Below are 19,944 nucleotides of genomic sequence, written 5' to 3'. Positions count from 1 at the left end.
CTTTGCATGCCGATGTATGAGACAGGTCCTGGTTTATAATAAGGGTTCAACAATAGTAGATAATATAAACGACCTACCTTTCAACACAAGGGAATGTCTTCTGTATTCTTATTTCGGGGAGTGAAGTTTTGATCTAATGTATCCATGGCAACACTTCACTAATAGAAGCACTGTACATGTTGGGCTTAAAAGCACTATCTTTTTTTTTTTTTTTTTTTTTTTTAAGTGCCGTGATAGACTAATAACTGTTAGTTTGCAATCACAGACAACAAAAGAAATGATTGCATGAATGTCTGAGAATCCAGGTGTTAATTCAGCAGCACAGAATGTGCGTGAGCCTGCACTTTCCTTTCTTAAGGCTTGGGAGCAGGTGTGTACTTGCTTTGGAATTCACTGGAATCAGATTCAAGACCTTCTATAATTCTCCAGGCTCAGAGGAATAGAGATCGCCTTGAAAGGTCACCCACCACAAGCCCCTGCCTTTGGGCAGGACAGGAGATAAAATGCCTGTGGACCTTCTCTCCTTTATAAACCTGTCTCAAGGAGAATAGAGGTAAGCACTCGCTACTCCGGCTGTGCCTCTCCAGAGGGAGAGCCCTTCTGGTCCGATTTTACATGATAATGAATTCTCCTCTGCTACACTGTATAAGCACTTCCATTTGCTCGGCCCTCAGCAGAGCAAGACGTTGGTTGGCACCATGCACAGAGTGACCTTCAATACATGGGGCGACTCCACCTGGATTCTTTTCCCAGTAAGACCAGTTCCTTAAGCATGCTCTCATGACTGGCTTTGCAAGCATCTGTCCTTGCAAGCATTTTTTTGTCTCTTTCTGTTGAAACATTTCCTATTCATCCATATCCACTTACTTAAAATTAAACACCAAGGTAATTCAGAACTGACCGTAGCTAAGAAAGGCGTAGTCCAGGCAGTATCTCAGGAATGCGTTGCATTTTTTTTTTCAAGTCACAGTGACACAGAATGCTAGTGTAGCTTGGCCCTAGGCATCTCTATCTTCCAGACCTTTCTCAGCAGAACTGCCTCTACCCTGTGATGGTTGGCATTATGGGACCGTCCCAGCACACTTGGCTTATATAGTGTTGTGGCTCAAACCCAGAACCTCAAGTATGCTAACCAAGCACTCTGCAACTGAGCTATATCTAGTCCCACAGAACATGAAAATTGTATTTCTGATATGAATGGAGTCTATGGCTGCCTCTGAGGGCTTTGTTTGTGGCCTGTGCTATTGTGGAAACCACGTGGAAGCCCGTTCTCCACGCTCCCGATGACTGTTTAGAGCAGAGAAGCTACTTTTGCAGTGGCGTTGATGACCACAGATGCACGGTTGAGAAAGAGGGATGCGGAAGGCTCCTGTGACATCCCCGACTCCTACCCCAACCCCCAAAAAATAACAGCCTAAAAACGAAGCCATCAAAGACAACTCTTAAAAACTGTGATATTATATCCCCACAATGATGGCTCCTGATGGTGCTACAGGTTGGAAAGGACTCAGTTTTCTCTAGCAGTCTGGCCACTGGAAATCTGACCATCCCTCGGTGAGTATATGAACAACACAGATTGGACTTGCTTTTTATTATTACTTTTATTTTGTTGGGAGGGGTGTCACTGGGTTGGGGGCAGACATGGAAGGGCTGGGGAGTGAGTGCGATCGGGGAGGACAATGGGAAGTTCCCAAAGAATCAATAAAAATAGTATTTTGAAGAAAAAGATTCTGCGTAAAAATAACTTTAAAATCCATCCTCTTGTACTATAATTTTGCTCAAGGTGATGAGTGTTTTCGGGGGCTGAGCCTTGGCGCTGTGCAGTGACAGCTGCCGCTGGATGCTGGCTCACCGTGGTGGGTGCACGGGGCGTCGTCTTCGTTTCTCGGTTCGCACAGTTGTTTCAAGTTAATCTGAGATCGATGCAAAACGGCAACGCCGACTGAAGAAATGTACCCATTTGTGCCTCGTAGTCTAATTTTCAAACCCAGCAGGTTCAATTTACTTACAAAGGTTGGTCTAAGATAGAGTTCTCAGTGCAGAAAGGCAATTTAACCCAAGTGCTTTCCTCTAATTACACAGCACAGCTATTTGCATAAGTAACCAGCCTGGGGATTCGGGGACCTGGGAGACGCAATGCTATTAGAGTGGAAGTTGTATTTTTGATAATTTTAAAGAAAATAATAGCAAGTCAAGATCTGAAGTGCTTCGTCGTTTTAGAAGTAAATGGCAGAAGGTCTAATCGCATGTCACTCAAGTCAAGTGTGTTCCACAAGGAGAGTCCTCTTAATGGGAAGCAGTCAAATATGGATCCCTTGTCACCATTGGCGGCCATTGCTGTAGGACAGGATGTTGGTCACACTGCGTGAGGATAAAGGACAGTTTGTGTCAATCAAGGTGAACAGTCCAGACACGATTTTCCTCTGCCAATATGGAAAATGTTACTTAAAAAAAAAAAAAGATTTATTTATTTCGTGCGTGTGAGTACCCTGTCGCTGTCTTCAGACAGACCAGAAGGGGACATTGAATCCCACTACAGATGGCTGTGAGCCACCATGTGGTTGCTGGGAATTGAACTCAGGACCTCTGGAAGAAGTGTCAGTGCTCTTAACTGCCGAGCCATCAGTCCAGCCTGGAAAATGGTATTTTTAAAGCCTCTCCCAATCTCTTGTCTGCTGTAGAAAATGAAGTCATTTCTTAGGTTAATGGGTTCAGACTATCACAAAAAAAAGTTTATCTTAAAATTCGATAAGACAATTTCCAACATATTGATAAACAGTGACATTGTTTACTGAGAATGAGAAATAAATGTTCTTGGCAGAGAGTTCCTTTTTTCCTTTTTTTAAAGTAGACAAAACAGTCTCCTGAAGAGATGGGCCTTTGAGACCAGCATCTCTGTGCTGCAGGGCAGCCAGTCTGTCAGATTGGAACTAAGACATGAACGCAAACATAAAAGCAAATGAACTCGATCTCGGCTCCTCCCTCTGCATCCTTAATAGATGATTTAAAGATTTGCAATACAGTGTTGCAAGCCATCTGCCAACTTTCCTTCTAGTAGAAAACAGGCCCCACAGGCTTGACGCAAACCCAAGAGGGAGCTCTTGGCTCTCCACTCTCAAGTCCCTGGCTGTGGTGATAGAGCGTCCATCCGCAAGCATCCCGAAGAAAAAGCAGCAGAAGAAACGTCTTTCACAGCTTCCATGGGCGTCAGGTCTGTCACTTCTGTAAAAGCTTTGGTCCATGACAATGGACTGGACACACTAGGAATTAAGGTCAGATTGTCACCAGCTCTTCAGGAATGACCAAGCCCACACGACAGGACCGAAGAACAGTTGCAACCTATCCAAGTGGCCGGACAGTTCTTTAAAGGCATTATCATTAAACGGCAGCCTTTCAAAGCCAGAGGTCAAGATGAGAAAGGACAGCCTAGACAGCGAGTTGCCGGTTACCGTGGCGCAGACGTGGCAGATGGGTTGATCTGAAGGGAAAAGAAGATAAATCTGCCAACTGGTGCAGGGTTAGCCTAGGAGAAGGATATCTCACTTCAGTGGAGACAGCTCCAGATGCTCCATTCATTACAGACCCCCAGGAAGGGCTGACCTCGCTGTGAGGACAGCCTGGGCTTGGGGCCCCATCTTCCCTGCACGGACACACAATGAAGGCAGGCACTCTCATGGTCATCTCTGTAGGCCGTCATGGGTCACGGGGGTCACAGAGATGGGAACAGAAAAGAAGTGTGCCTCACCTGCCTGGGCAGTGTACGAAGGTCAGTGTTGGTGGAGCAGTAATGGGAGTGGTTTACTTGCTATTCAGGGACCCTGACTGAGGTCCCGAGTGCCACACATAAGAACATCACATAAGCACAGGTGCATCTCAAACCCCCTGTGTGGCTTAACTCTCATGAAGGATGAGTCAGGGAAATCGCCCTTTGAATGGCGGCTCACAGCAATCCTTAGTCTCTGGGAGTTGGAATTATGCTATACCTACAGTTTTGACGCCCTCTCCCCCTTTTTTTGTGATGGAGATCGAATCCTGAGCTTTGCATTTGTTAGGGAGTGCTTGTCTACCAGCTGAATCTCCAAACCCTTTTCCATTTTTATGCTTTAAAAAAGTATTTCCATGACACCTTTTCTAAGGCGATTGCGGGCAGAGAGGTCCTTGGAGGGGCAGGAAGCTGCAGTTCTATCGGGACTCGGATCTTGCTGTTGCTGCCGTGTCTAACTTGAGCCTGACTTCCCTTAGCTATCTCGTGGTAGAGACCACGAAGATGATGCTCCCCAGTGACCTCAGAGGTGATTTTAGCTTCCAGATCTGTCACCAAAGGCTGGACCCTGGGCAAAGTCCTTCACTTTCCTATCCTATGTTTCCTTCTACATAACATGGCCCACCCTGAGAAGCACAAAGAGCATGGGTAGAGGCAACACACAGCTGTATTATCTCAGGTACATAAGGGTCTATGAAGGGTTAGCTGTTGTACTGAAGTAGGTACTCATGGGCTGACAAGATAGACTGGTGTGTAAAGGCACTTGGGCACAAGCCCGATGACCCAAGTCAGATTCCAAGAGCCCAGAACACTGACTTCTAAAGGTCCACACAGGCACACCTGCACTCACAAACATTTGGAACACACACATGCACTACACATGTGCACATGCACATGCAGACGCGTACAAGGAAATTAAAATAATGATCTGTTCTTGCTACAAAGCACCAGGTCCTCTTGGGCCAATGAGGGGATGTGAAGCGGGATGCAAGCCTGGTGTCTCTGCTTTCATTTTGTGTCTGCCCTTCAGCTGAAGGCGTAGGGATAATCTTTCCTCTCTAGTCACCTTGAGTTCCTGGAAGGACCAACCCTCCACTCCCTAAGAGGCCGATTCTCACTGAGGGCGAGGCCACAGCCTCAGGGACAGATCTGCTCACAACTGAACAATCTGATGCCACAAGCAGGTCTGTCTGGAGTAGAGCTTGATGGGATTTCATGCCGACCAGCACTGCTCAGCTATGTGTACCTGTTGCCCTCTGCTTAAATCTGAACTTCATGTCGGTACCTTCAAGGTGGATTTGGGGTCACTGGACTCCTATTTGTTCAGCTTCCGGACGTGGTCATAATAAACGCATCTCCACTAATGTCTTTTTAATGGGCACACGGGGGATGGGTGACTGCGTCTGGCCTGTAGGGGCTGCTGGAGGCTGGGCTTTTGCCTTAAAACCTTGGGTAACAGTCCAGTGACCAGAATCCCAGTTATTGTTGCTTAAAGGAGAGCCCAGGTCCCTCCCTCTAGAGTCTCTGTCTCCTAACTGGGTCTAGCCCAGTTCTGAGGTTCCCTACGCTTCTACCAAAGCTACTGGGTCTTCTCCTCTTAGTTCTCCAGTTGCCCTTGTTCCTGGCTCTTGCTGGGGTCTGTCCTGGAGTCCATGAGACAGTACTGATGGCTTTGGCTGCTTTTGGTATCACTGGAAGGAGAGCACCTTGGAACCCTGATCTTTTCAAAGCAGAGGTACAGCTCTTGGTTATTATTGAGTGTCTGACTTCACATAATTAGCCTCTCAGGAACTCTAAACACATGGCTGAAGGCGTGTGTGGCTGAAACAGTGAGACCACAGAAGTAGGTAGGTGGGGAGAACCAGAGAAGGGAACCAGAGGAGAACCGGAGAGGGGAAATCTTTTTTCCCTCTAGTTTCAGCCACAGATACATATTGACTCATCTGCACTTGGCACACATAGGTCAACTGTAGAGGTGGCCCTTGTCATCCTGAGAGACAGTAGTCATGTCTACATGATAGGTTGACACTGGGACCCTGAACAGCGTGGAAGGGGATGTAGTTCTATTCCAGGGGTGGAGGGAGGTTCTGGGACAAGAGGCGAAGGAGGCAAGACTTGGAAGAATAATAATACTGGGCTTAGATAATTTGAAGATGAGCTTACAGAGATTTAAATGCAAGGGGCAAGGAAGAAAAAAAGGGAGTGAAAGTCCAGTGTTATGGGGCTGCGACTAAGGCTCCTGCAGGAGGGAACCCGAAAGTAGCAAGGGGTCACCTAGAAGGGGGAACCCGAGTTTTTCAGGTGTCTGGACCCGTGGGGCTTAGAGGCTGAGACTCTGGGAGTCAATGATGAGGCCTATGCATCCAGGGGAAAGGGGCCCAGTTACTAGGGATAAGAGGAGAACGTTATTACCACAGCAACTAGTCACAGACAAAATGGGGACAGCCCTGGTACCCATAATACAGCTAGATCCTGGGCTCCTTCACCACAGAGGCTCCTCTCCTGGGCCCCTCACTCCTGAGGCTCAGGGTGCTATGTGGTCTATGGCAGGATTAGACTTTGAGGTGGGAGTTCGGATGCTCCGCTACCAGAGGAGAGGGACCTGCAGAAATGGTCACCACACAAGCCGACCCTGCAGAGGGGCAATGCCACACGGTTTATTTCCTCAGGGAGAGGTTTTTTAATAGGGGTGCTGCAGCCTCTCCTAGACCGCTCATAATATAAATTATGCCTTTAAAGTGTAAACCAACCCTGCCGACATGTCCCCTTTCTATGGGTGTGCCTTTCCCAGGCTGCACGCACGGAGCCCCTGTGGTATGCAAGGTACTGAGGAGAGAAGCAGACATCGGCTGAGCTATTTCCTTCCCCTGTATTATAAGGAGATATTAATGCTTAAAAATTATAGGCATTACTGGCTTCTTAAAAATAGGAACCAAAATGACCCGTACTATCACCATATTAAGCCGTTATATTATCTTTATTCCGGATTCACATGTGCGTGCGTCCTTACAGAGTTACACTCATAAATACGGTTTTGTGTGGCTTATTCTTACATGGCTATATTGCCTTTGGAAATTATTCTTACTTTTTTTCCAGGCCTAGGTGTGGGATGCTTAGGCGATGAGAAATTGGATTTTAGCAGCTCAAGGAGAGGGCCATTTGGAAGGAGGAGCGAATGCTATTACTTCGTTTGTATTTTGTTTGAAGGCATATTTTAGTCCACTGCTGTAGTGACTGAGGCAACCGCTTCTGGGCAGGGATTTGAGCATTGGCGAAAAGTGGAATTAAAGAGGACACTGGCACATTCTCAGGGCTCCTCAATGTCTGATAGCCACCCACCTGCAAACCCAGTCACACTTCCATCTCCAGACACCGAAAGTTCCACTGGGAACTCTGGTCAGTGGATACTGACGGGGATGACACCCATTACCTGAAACAGCAGGATGTCACGGAGAGGGGAGGGAATGGGGAGGACAGGGGGAGGGGGAGAGGGAGGCGGAGGGGGAGGAGAGGAAGGGGGAGGGAAAGGGAGTTCACGGCATTTCAGACATGCGCTAACAAGAACTAGTAGCCTCACAATCTTCACAGAGAAGACACTTGTTTCCCCCAGACTGAAATTTTACAATGTGGGACTCTGACCTGAAACCTCTGAGTGCAATGACTAAAAGTCACTAAGATGGAGGCCAGGAGTGGCTCATGCCTGCAAGCCCAGTGCTTGGGAGGCTTACACCAGGATAAGTCACGAGTTTGAGGGCAGTCTGGGGTACAGAGTAATGCCCTGTTTCAAAAGACATAATGTCAAACAAAATAGACCAGCCATCAAGCCAGCTATTGGAAGCCTCTTGCTGTGATCCTGCATGCGCCGCGTGGAACTCATATTACTATGCCCAAACAACCTTAAGAGATGGAACTGGGCCATTCCTAGTGTTTCCGAGGCATTATTTTGAGAAGTAAAGAGCTGGAGTGTGACCCTTAAACAAACTATCATTTTAGCACATATACTTATCGTGAGGCTAGAATTGATGCCTTTAGTAAATTCTTTCTTACTAGGTAATCTCTCTAAAAGGTCATGTGGAACCCACAGGTTGAAAGGCTTTTTCTTGCTAGTAAGATGTATTTTATACTTTAATTATATGTATCACACGCATATATGTGACAATGTTCTTGCATTCACAGTAGTGGTGTTGACTTTAGTGCAGGTGTCTATGGAGAATACACAGGCATTAAAGCTGCTCTGGAAAAAGCAGAACAGGTACAAAATGATCAGTGCCTGATTTTCACTTGGAAGACACATGTCAATCAAAAGTCTTTGATGGACAAAGACAAGTCTGTCGGGGTAATGTTTGGCGATGTGGCTGCTTAGATCCATCCACGTTAAACAATCTTTATAGATCTTGGAGCAGTGAGACTCTACTACTTTGGTCTTTCATACAGTAACTCCACAGAGAATCAAAACCACGGACTCTTGAGGTTTCCTGAAATTCTGCTTTGGAGGAACCTCACTACACAGATATGAAGTGAAAAGAAGATCTGAAGTTGGAGCTATAACAACCTGCAGGGGCTAGAATGGTATCGAGTGGGCCAGGTCTGGGGGTGTGGGCCTCTAAAATAGTGGCTCCTTGGGAAACTGAGGCAGGAAGATTGCAAGTTCCAGGAGGACCTCAGCAAATTCATAAGATACTGTATCAAAATAATAAAAAAAAAAGATTTGGGGATTTAGCTCAGCAGTAAAGCACTTGCCTAGCCTAGCACGAGCATGGAGAAGACTGTGGATTGCATCCCTAGTACAATGGATAAATGTATAAGCAAATACATGGTTGGCAGAGAACTCATGGCAAGTCCACTTCCTGGCCTTGACTTTGGACTCCAGCCACACAGTGCTGTTCTCCTAAGGGAGAGCAGCCGGAAGAGGCTGTTCCATTTTTACAACTGCTGTGTAATTACACTGTGTTGGTTTGAATAAGAATGGTCCCCAAAGGCTCATGTATTTGAATGCTTGGTCGTCCAGGGAGTGAGACTGTTTGAAAGGATTAGAAGGATTAGGATGTGTGTCCCCCCCACTAACCCCCCTATCATGGGGGGTGGGGGTGGAGGGTGGGGCATGGGGGATGGTGGGGTGTTTGAGGTCTCGAGGGCCTATGCCAAGCCCAGTACTTCCCTCTCTCTCTGCCTACAATTGGGACGAATCTCTCAACTACTTCTCTAGCGCCATGCCTGCCATGCTTCCTGCCTTGATGATAATGGGCTAAAGCTCTGAGACTGTAAGCCAGCCCCCAACTAAACGTTTTCTTTTATAAGTGTTGCTTTCCTCATGATGTTTCTTCACAGCATCGGAACAGCGACTAAAGGCACTCACCCATTTCAGAATAAAAGGTGAAATGTAAACAAGATAAAGGGTTTAGGATTCCCCCTGGGAGAGGCATGGCTTCATGTGGGAGGAGTTCCGACTTCTAGAAAGCTGTGCCTACATTTGATGTCTGGACACCACACTGTGTAGTCAAAGTACAGCTCCCTGGAAAGTCTGGAAAGCAAGGTTTGATGAAGGACTGGGGTCAGTTCAGTGCGCTTAGTAGATCCAATGTGTTGAGCCCTAGGAGCGAGTGCTGTGGGTCAGAAAGTGTAAGAAAACTTAGGACAGTCTCACCAGAGGCATCTTTGTAAGAATATATACACATTTTGTTTTGTTTTGAGAGAAGCTGTGTAGTTCTGGCTTTCTCTAACTGTCTGAGCCTCCTGCCCCTGTCTTTGCAGGTGCTGAGATTATAGGGTGTGCATTTGCCATTTAAACAAGGTTAGCCTCCCTGGTGTGCTCTAAATGCTCCCACTTGCATACCGGGTAAGTAACTTGTGAAATTAGCACTCACCCATGTGAGGAGCTCTGACTGGACAGCATCTTGGAGGACCTAGAGCAGCACCAGTGACCTTCTCTGTGCTCCCAAGAGCAGAAGGGGACAGCAAGACAGAAATATCACCAAAGTGGGTTTAATGTCGTTCTAAAGCCGAGTAGCAGGTGATGTCAAATGGGAGGGAATGACGTCCGAGTGGGGAGGGCAGGGAGCGGTGTGAGAAAAGCCTTTGTGGGCTTGCAGTCTCACCTCAGGGCTGACAGTTTTTGACTTGATCTGCTGAAGGCAGCTGTGCAGTCGACATGGCCATACACAGGGGTCCTTGGCGATGCTCTCAGCGTAGGGATGGAACCCACTGAACTTTCTTAGTTTCTCTATATGTGCACATCTTTAAAAAGGGATCAGCCATTTACTCTGAAACATTCCATGAAGAGGCAAAAAAAAAAAAAAAAAAAAAAAAAAAAAAAAAAAAAGAGTCTGGCCATATTCAAAAGTGGTGATTAATAGATGAATGTTAACATGGAAATTAGGTCCAAGTGTCTGGAAAGACTTAGTCCGGGTCTAACTTAACTGTCTACTCAGACGACATCTTTGAAGGCATGCTTATGAATTTATAGATGGTTTGAACATTGCTCTGAGTATCGGAAAGGAATACAGTGTGTACCCAAAACCTGAGCCACGAGAACACTAGCCTTCTCAAGCAATGTGGTGAAGACATTTTATATCAAGCCTACAGACCCCTCCCGCAGCCATCTCTGCCCTGCAGACAAATACCGCAGAGCCCATCAGCACTTGCTGACATCAAGGCAGGGCTCAGGGAGACCCAGGAAAGGTTACGGGCGCCATCGTTAACCAGCTGCATGACGGTCATCAGTCCCTCTTGCTCTAGGTCTGTCCTTGCATTAAATCTTGAACTGGAGTAAGTTTGTCTTCTCCACCATCTCAAAGCTGTGAGAAGCCGCAAGGAACGACACTCAGCAGAGAGTGTCAGCGCTGGGGCGAGTCTTAGTTGGGTTAATGAAGCAGTGAGCCTCTGGTTCCAGACAGTGATGAATAAGGGAGTGGTAGACCGGGTCCATACACAAGCAATTTGCCTAAATGTATTCATTTTTCACTCCGGAAGAACGTTGCTTTCCATTTCAAAGACTCTGTTCCTGATCCATCTTTGCAGGGCTGACAAATTACCAAAAGGCGGATGAAATTGGGGTATAGAAATCTCTTTGTGATAAGGCCCCGGAAAAGCCATGCTGAAATTCAATTGCAAAGAACGGTGCATCAACGATATGCTAGTTGCCCTGGGGAGGCTGCTTTCTTCTTGAGAATCAAACGTGCCGTTTTAATACTTGAACAAAAGTCCAGATCAACTGTGTCCTCAAAGACTTGAGACATCATCCCTGGCGCGTGCATAGCGCAGGCATCTTGGCGGCCATGTTTGTGAGCGTCCTAAACTTTTCCATGACTATGAGGGCAGTGACATTTTGTCATGTACAACACCAACTTGGCTACATGAGATTGCCAAGGAATGTTTCTTGGTTTTCAGGTACATCCTGTTTTGTCTATGTTGTCTCTCTGTCTCTGTCTCTCTCTGCCTCCCTCTTTCTGTTTGTCTCTGTCTCCTTCTTTGCCTCTGTCTCCTTCTCTGCCTCCCTCCTTCCCTCCCTCTCTCCTCCCCTCCCTCCCTCCTTTCTTCCTGTTCTTCCCCCTTTTATTTATTTCTTTTCCCTGGACTTTCTATGTGGATTGAATCCTGGACATCACATATGCCAAGAGAGTAGTCTGGCACTGAGCTATATCCCCAGGCTGCTTGTGCTTTTAAATTTAAGACGGGGTCTCACTAAATTGCCCCAACTGGACCCTGAATTCACCCTGAACCCAGACAACACTTAGACTGGTGATCTTCCTTTAGCCTCCTGAGGAGCTAGGGTCATAGTCCTGCACCACCAGGCCTGGCTGGGAGTCACTTTCATCCTTGGACCCTAATGGCTTTCCCCATGGAAGCCTGGGTGAGTACCTTTTGCTTATGGGATCCCTTCCAGACGAGCTCTGGCAGTCCATGATGAGTGTGAGCTTGGTGCCTAGTCACTGCTCCTGGCATTCCAGTTAGAGTTAGTTATTGAATGCTCCATTTATTGGAATAGACATGCACGCTGAGCCTGCTAGATTTTCCAAGTTTCACTTAGAACAAAGCTGTCTTGGGGCTGGCAGAAGAGACATGAAGAGCAAGTATTGACTATATATAATACACATTTATATGTGGTTGTGGGTATATATGTATATGCACATACACACATATATAAATATATATTTGTATATATAAACATATATATATATATAATGTTTTGGAGAATTTTTAAAAATAAACAGTTTAGTTGGTTTAAATTTAATATTTGACCAAACGCTGTCAGAATCTGCTGCCTTTCAAGGACATTAGAAGAATCCACTAAGAATGTGTTTGCTGTTGTCACAATGTCTATCCTCCATCTTGGGCTGTGTGTTGAGCTGCCTCCCTACAAGAGAGCCACCCAGGCTAGGGAAGGTAGAGGAGAGGGCTGATGGATATGTGCTCCCATGTTGACAAGGGGAAGGACAAGTATGGCAGAGGCCAGTGAGATTTTTCCATTAAGTCAAGAGAAACACAACTTGCCCCTCACATCACCTCTGATGACTTCCTGGACCAGCTGCTTCCCCGACACCCTACTGAGGAACAAATTGCTTTCCTGGCAGGACATTTGGACACTCCTGCACTAATGGACACGGATCCCAGCATGCCAAGCCAAGCAAGAAGGCAATTTAATATGAACAACACTGTCATCTCAATTTAGGACAACAGCGAGGATGCCCTACAGGGCTCTGCAACAGCTTCTGGAAGTGCACACCATAAGACATTCACACTGTCTTAAGGCTACAGAAAGCTGGTGTTTCCAGTAAACAGTCGGAGCAAGGATAACAGAGAAGACGCTGCCAAGACAATGGCAGCACCGTCCTATCTGCCAGCTTCAGTTTGATGTGGAGATGGAGGCTGGGCAGAGACTCGGAGCCCACCGTTCCCTGACAGACACAGAAAGGCTAACTCTAAGGGAGAGATGTGTGGACACAGGTCTGAGGGCATTTCAGAGCAGACGAAGGGGATTTACATTTTCAGTTTCAAACTTAAATGTCTACCTGAACTGCTAAGCAAGACCAAAACAAACGGACGCCTTTTAATTTGCATCTTGACGCTGGCTGTATGCAAAAAAAAAAAAAAAATGCCTTTGTAAACCTCGAAAGGCTTTCTATGTTGGTATGCACCTTAACAATGGTTTCTATTTTGTTTTCTCCACACTAAGGATGCGGCTGAACCCAGCCAACACATGTATTATTCTAGGATCATTTATATTGAGATATTATCTTTGACAAGAATTCCCATGATAAATCAGCTGCATGCAGAACTTCCAGAAACTGTAAATAAATATATTTTTACATAATATGGATTTTTTTGCCATCTTTATTGAGTCAATAAAGGTTTTTTAATAATCACATTGAGGATTCTCTTACACAGGTTAAGAAGAAAGATGTTTGAATGTGTGGTGCTTTGAATGACAGATGTACCCCCCACCCCCATAGGCTTAGGCTTTTTGACACTTGGTCTCCTGTTGGAGGTGCTGTTTGGGGAGGCGGTGCTGCCTTGATGGAGGAATTACAGCATTGGGGTAGACTTTGAGGGGTCAGACCCTCCCCTTACCTCACTTCTGATTTGCTCTCTCTGCTTTGTGTTTGTGGTTGGAGGTGTGATCTCTCAGTGTCCTGCTCCTATCCAGCCTGCTGCTTGCTGCCATGTGCTGCCCCGCCCTCTCCCGGTGCCATGACACTCTCCCTCTAGAACTGGAAGCCAAAGAAACTCTTCCATAAGTTGTGTTTTATCACAGCAACAGAAACATAATTAATATAACATGTAATAAAAATAAAATCGCATTTTCTTGACAAAATGTGTACACATGCATACACATACACTGTGCATGTGAGCACATACACACACACATACACACATGCATGCACACACACACGCACACACACATACACACATACATGCACACACACACACATGCGCACACATACACACATGCACACACATGCACACATACACACATGTACACACACGTGCGCGCACACACACACATGTCTATGCTGAGTCACACTACTTGCTATTCTTACCATAGAGTCATTTTTAAGAACACACATTGTAACACACCTCTGCTAGTAATTACCATGGGTCACCACAGAACTATCTATGTGATGGGGCACAGGATGACTGGATCTGTGCCCCATTGGTGCATTTGCTGGGTGGTGGATAAAGTCTTTCTCCATCTTCCTCTTCAATGAGGAGCCAGAGTTTAAAACTGAATTCTATGGGGATTAAATACCTATTTTAAAATATTTTTCCATTTTCTTTGTTCTTTTTAAAATCTTTGTGTTCATGTACAGTTGTGGGTAGGGTATATATTCACATGTGTGTGAGCACATGCAGACATGAGCATACACGTGTGAAGGTCAGAGGTCAGACTCGTGTGTTTTTAGATAGGGTCTCTTGTTGTTCATGACTGGCCTGCAAGGCTCTGGTGATTCTCCAGTCTCTGCGTCCCATGTGGCCATAGGAGCACTGGAATTACCCATGTGTGCTACTTCTGTACGTGATTTCACATGGGTCCTGGGGATTCGAACTCAGGTCCTCATGCTTGTACAGAGGGTGCTTTGCCCATTGAGCCATCTCCTGAACTGCTTTCTCTCTCCTGTTCTCCTTTACAAATGTTTATGTGTGTCTAGGAATTCATCCCTCTCCAAAACACAGCCGGGGAAGACTGAGGGCAATTCACTCTGTGGACTTAAAAATATTCTATCTATTCAGACAGATGCTGTTAATTCTTTAATCACCACCATCATCATCACTGCCATCATCATCACCCTCATCATCACCACCACCATCATCATCTTCACCATCATTACTTTTTAAATACAAAGCCCTTTAGTATCACTGTTGTCTGCCAGTGCGAACCATGGTAAATAATTGCAGTTTGAGGCACATAGCTATGTTGTGCTAGGACTACCTGGGAGATGCTTCCCCAAGAGCTATCTGGTCCATGTCTTTAGCACTGGTAAGATGCCCGGCACACCCCTGTCACCCTTTCCTCACATACAGAACAGCTTAGAACTCAATGTTCTTCAGGAGAAAGCCTTGCTTTGTGAACCCATCAGGAGGGATCTCAGAACCAACGTTAGACTCAGCAGCAGAGGCGGCTCCGAGAGGGTTAATCAGAAGGTTTTAAATTCCATATGGAATGCTAGCCTTGCAGCTGGGCTTCCCCAGACAACTGCAGCCCTTGCACCAGGTACTGAACAGAGAAGCAGAGGCTCCAGGAGGGGAAGAAATGCATCTTTAAAGGACCTTCGAAGATCCAGGGCTTTCAGGATTATGGTTTCATCGGTGTGTAGCAGAAAGGAGCTTCCCTCCTGGATTGGAGCCTTCTGCTTTCCTCCTGGAGGAGTGGGTATAGTAGCATGGAGCACGTCAGGCTGTGGTGCTGGCTGTGGTCCTCACGTAGGGATTCACAGGAGGCTTGATGGGAGGTTCTAACGCTTGTTTTTCTTTGAAAAAACAGAACACATTTCAAGACATCAAATGTGTTTGTTTCGGTTTGGGTTTTCCTTCTATTCTGCCCAAGAAAAATGATGTTTCAATTTCTAAGTGTGAAATAAGAGTTTGGGATCACAGCATTGGGGGGTGTGTGTGTGTGTGTGTGTGTGTGTGTGTGTGTGTGTGTGTGTGTGTGTGTGTGTGTTGGGTTTAGTGTGAGGCAGACAGGGGAAAAGTATACACACACATCATCTTATTTATATATGTGTCTCTGTATGCATGTGTGTGTACACTAAGGGCATTCATTAAAAAGCAAGATAACTGGAACTAGAGATTCTGCTCGGTGGTTAAGAACACTTGATGCTCTTGCAGATGTGGGATGAGCTCCTGCACACACACGATGGCTCACAGCTGTCTGCAACCCCACGTCTAGGGGAGTCAAAGCTCTCTCTGGCCTCTGTGGTCATTGCATCATGTGGTTGGCCTGTTTATATGCAGGAACGTCATTAAACAATTTTTTTAATGGTAAGCCTGCAAGAGCTGAGGCCTGGGTGGGTGTGTGAGCCCAGCATGGCCTGGCTCTGGACCTAGGATGACAGTCCCTGTCTCACAGGCCCTGTGGGCATTCTTTCTATTGACTGGCCTTCCATCAGAGGACTGCTGTAAGCAGGACTCTGTGCACTCCAATTTCTGCTTCCTGCTTTCTTCCATAACCGCTACAAGACAAGGACCAACAGGCTAGAAGCTGACCTGGGCTTCTACATGGCCTCTCCTCTTCCGTGGGCCGTCTAGTGGAACGAGCCCACGATGCCCAAATCCAGTTTTTCCTCCAGAAAGATGGCAAGAAGGCAAGCATGCTAGTTAGTGACGAGAGCCTTGGTCCTTGTACCATCTGGGAGGGAAGAGAGGGTGTTACACACCCCCTACAGGCTTGTGCTTCTGAGGCCCGTGAACCTCACATTGCTAAGCTACTTTCCTGGTCAGGTCCCAGCTACATCTGAGCATCGGAGATGTTCCCTTCTGTGTATAAGAGGGAACCCAGGCAGGTTCCTTTCTGTGTAAGAGAGGGAATCCAGCCAGGCTTGTTACAGATACCTTAGGAAGCCTGCCCCCTGCAGGCACGGCACCCTCTTTTGTTCTTCCTCAGCGGATGGAACACAGACAAATTATTGACAGGAGTGGAGCGCCTTGTGTGATAGAGTACTTGATGAACCCAGGATCTCAGATAAATACTCTTCTACCTCCCTCCTTAGACCCCGAAATGTCTGTTCCTGACATGTGTTCATTACAGCAATTCCTGTCTGACCCGTACACGCAGGTTAAGTCTTTGAGTTTGTAAAAACTTTACAGCAATAGCACAAAGCAAATATAAGCAAAAATTGTCAAGTGTGGCTTTTGACCATAAGAACAAAGTTATAGTACTTGTGGGGCAAGTACTATATTGAATATAATCATATTAAGTGAATTAGACCAAACTCAAGAAAACTTATATTACATCTTCCCTCACACATGGGTCCTGGATTTCTGATGGGCACATAAAGTCACGTATGTATACGCAATGGTTAGTGTTGTCAACCTGATAGAATCTAGGATCACCTGGGAGACTGGCCTTTGGAACACTTGTGGGGATCATCTGGGCTGCTTTAAGTGGGCAGAGAGACCTGTACATGGTGGGTGGGGTCATTTCTTCACTGGGCCTGGGTGATTTAAGTGGAAGGTGCCCGCTGAGCAGGGTGCATCCCTTACTCTCTGCCTCTCTAGTGTAGATGTGCCGTGAGCGGCCGCTTCAAGCTCCTGCCCTCTGACTTCCCCACAATGCTGTTCTGTGAGCTAAAAATAGAGCCTTTCTCCCTTTGATCAGAGTATTTAATCACAGTCATAGGAAGAGAATCTAACATGATATATCATGATCTATCTATCTATCTATCTATCTATCTATCTATCTATCTATCTATCTACCTATCTATGGAAGATGTGAGGAGATAGATGCCTGGTAACTATGCACAGGTAACCAGCCATGTTGGCAGAATATAGATTAGAAAACACAAAATGCCAGACAATTGGAAAGTGGGTGAATGAGCAGAGGGGGTATGCTAAGTAACTTTGTCTATAGTGCTGGCTGAATTAATGGCTTCTCCAGACACTAGAATTCTGTCATTTTTTGAGTGACCCTGTAGAAGATGTCATCTGTCTTCCCCTCTGACCTAATTTTAACAAAATGAGCGCCTGGTTTCTGATTCACACTCTTGGCTTGAACTGGCTTGCGGAAGCTACTGGCTCACTCTGGGGATATGGGCTCTTCCCCTCCAGTTCCTGCTAAAAGGAGGGCTTGACTTCGTGCTGGAAATTAAGGAGTGAACTGGACTCCAAAGTTATTAAAATGTCCCTTCAAGCCTTTTACAACTGATGCTGCATCCGGTTTGGATGGTGCGGGGTGATTCTAGCCACTGTGTCTTAAGCTTCAGCAATCAGTAGAGTGCATGCTGAAGCTGTCTCCAGAGAAGGCTTGACAATGAGGCTGGGCACCGAGTGGTCCTGGGTAGACAGTAAAGCCAAGGATGGGACCACGAGGAAAAGCAAATAGGAAAGCTCTATTCCTTAAAGACACGCTAAATGAATTCCAGTCCCACGAACCTTCCTCATCGCTCCCATACTTCAAAACTTTGTATGTACTTCAGTCACACAAGCTGCAGTTTTAATTACCTGAATGTGTTTCTGAAAGATTAACCAGAGATGCAAGAGAGATTATGGGAAGGGTTCAGTGAACGCTTCAGGAGGCAACGGTGTGAAAGTACAGCAGTAATATCATCCCTTGTAGACAGCAATTGGGAGAGATGGCTTTTCTACAACACCAGAGAGAGGGGGAAAAGATGAGAAGGAAACTAGAAAAAGTGTAGACTATCAGGAAGGAGTCAGTCGGTTCTCGAAACCTAAATGTTCCAAAAACAAAAACATAATCCTCGTCTGGACTTAATGTTTCGGTCCTTGGGATCTTTGAAAGCTATGCTATTATTAAAATTATTATAACCAGGGGCTGGAGAATCGGTTGAGCAGTTACACTGGCTGCTCTTCCAGGGGACCCAAGTTTAATTCTTAGTACCCACACGACAGTTCACATCTGTACTCTAGTCCCAGGGGATACAACGACCTGCTCTGGTCAGGCACTGCATCCATGGGATGCATAGACGTACATGCAAACAAAACACCCATGAGCACAAAATAATAATTTAAAAGTAATTATTATGCTCAACGCATCACATCTGAAATGCAACTCTCTTAATTTATGAATTTGTGTTTCTAAAAATCTGTTGGTTTTTTACTTGAATATCAATAATCAGCAGATGTAACTGAAAAAAATTAGGGTTTTAAATGAACTCTTGGTAAGCAAGATGATATCTCAGGTGATCTATCGATAGATGTATAAAATGAATTCTAGCTATACGGATGGCCCAAATATATAGAATGTATAGCCAAGAATGAGATGAAAGACAAGTGCTGGTTGTCTATTAACCAAGGCAGCCTACATTCCCTACTTAGTGCCATGCACCTCTCGGTGACCTTAGCTTCACTCTATGGTAATCAAAGACCCGTAGATAGGGTACTTCATAAACCAGCTTCCTTCTAGCATCCAAAACAGCCAGCCCTATGGGTGCTCTTGACATACTCCATTTCACAACATCAACAGGAAGTTGCTGAGCAGAGTCAGAGGAAGATGCTGTGATGGGTGATCTCAGTTGTCACGTAGACTACATACATCTGGAGTCAACTAAAACCCAAGGTGCTGGATGCTTGTGTGACTATTCGGGGCAGGAAGGCACATCCTAAATCCGGGCCACACCCTCTGGTGGCAGCCTAGTTAGATGGTAGAGGAAGGAATCTTCTGCTTGCTGTCTACTTACTCTCACGTTCTCACTGGCAAATTACTCTACGCTGTTGCTGAGGCGTCTCATTCCCAGGATTAGAACCAACTGCCATGGGATTCCAGTGGAGATTGAAGATCAGCAGCTCTTCAGGAACCCTCCGGGACTCCAGTGCCAGGGTGAAACTGCCGAGACATCGGTGCTGTGGGTTGGCCAGCTACCAGATCATTGGTCTTCCCTGTGTGAGTGCCATTGTTGGACTGTCCAGATCTAGTCTAACCAATTAATATATAATCCATATATACATGTATCTATGTATATATCTACATATATACCTATATACACACATGTATATATTATACATGTATATGCCTATATGTATGTGTGTATATATCTATATCATCTATATCTATACCTATACCTATACCTATACCTATACCTATATCTATATCTATATCTATATCTATATCTATATCTATATCTATGTCTATACCTGTTCATTCTATATCATTTCTGTACCTTTGAGAACCCTCGCCTAACACCCTTGAGCACAACTGGCTTCTGGGAACTGGTATCGCTAGCTCCAGATTCTGACACCTGCACGTATGTACATGTATGCACATTCAGCAGACTGCAGTTGCTTGCTCCACTGAGCCAGAGTCTTGGACAACTGTGTCTTATTTGTGATGTCAAGGACACATATTACAATGAGCTCAAAGTTCCTTGAATACAATGTGAAATAGTCAATGGTTGTCTCTTATAAACTTCCTTTCCTTTTCTCCTAATAATGGAATCTTCATCTACTGTGATGGGTAGACGTTTTAATAACATTCTCAAATATTACTGCAACATGGGCCATGTCGCCAT

At 45.8% G+C, this 19,944-nt stretch overlaps 1 protein-coding gene across 1 annotated transcript in view; it reads right to left on the bottom strand.

The window, feature by feature from the left end:
* Positions 1-19,944, bottom strand: part of LOC116892821 (E3 ubiquitin-protein ligase parkin) — a 415,671-nt gene that overhangs the window by 145,072 nt on the left and 250,655 nt on the right. The gene's annotated exons all lie outside the window — the stretch shown is intronic.

This window comes from Rattus rattus, chromosome 2 (genome assembly GCF_011064425.1).
Source record: "Rattus rattus isolate New Zealand chromosome 2, Rrattus_CSIRO_v1, whole genome shotgun sequence".
In the NCBI taxonomy this organism is placed as follows: Eukaryota; Metazoa; Chordata; class Mammalia; order Rodentia; family Muridae; genus Rattus; species Rattus rattus.
The sequence above is the reverse complement of the archived record's forward strand: the minus strand, read 5'-3'. Positions and strand labels throughout refer to the sequence as shown.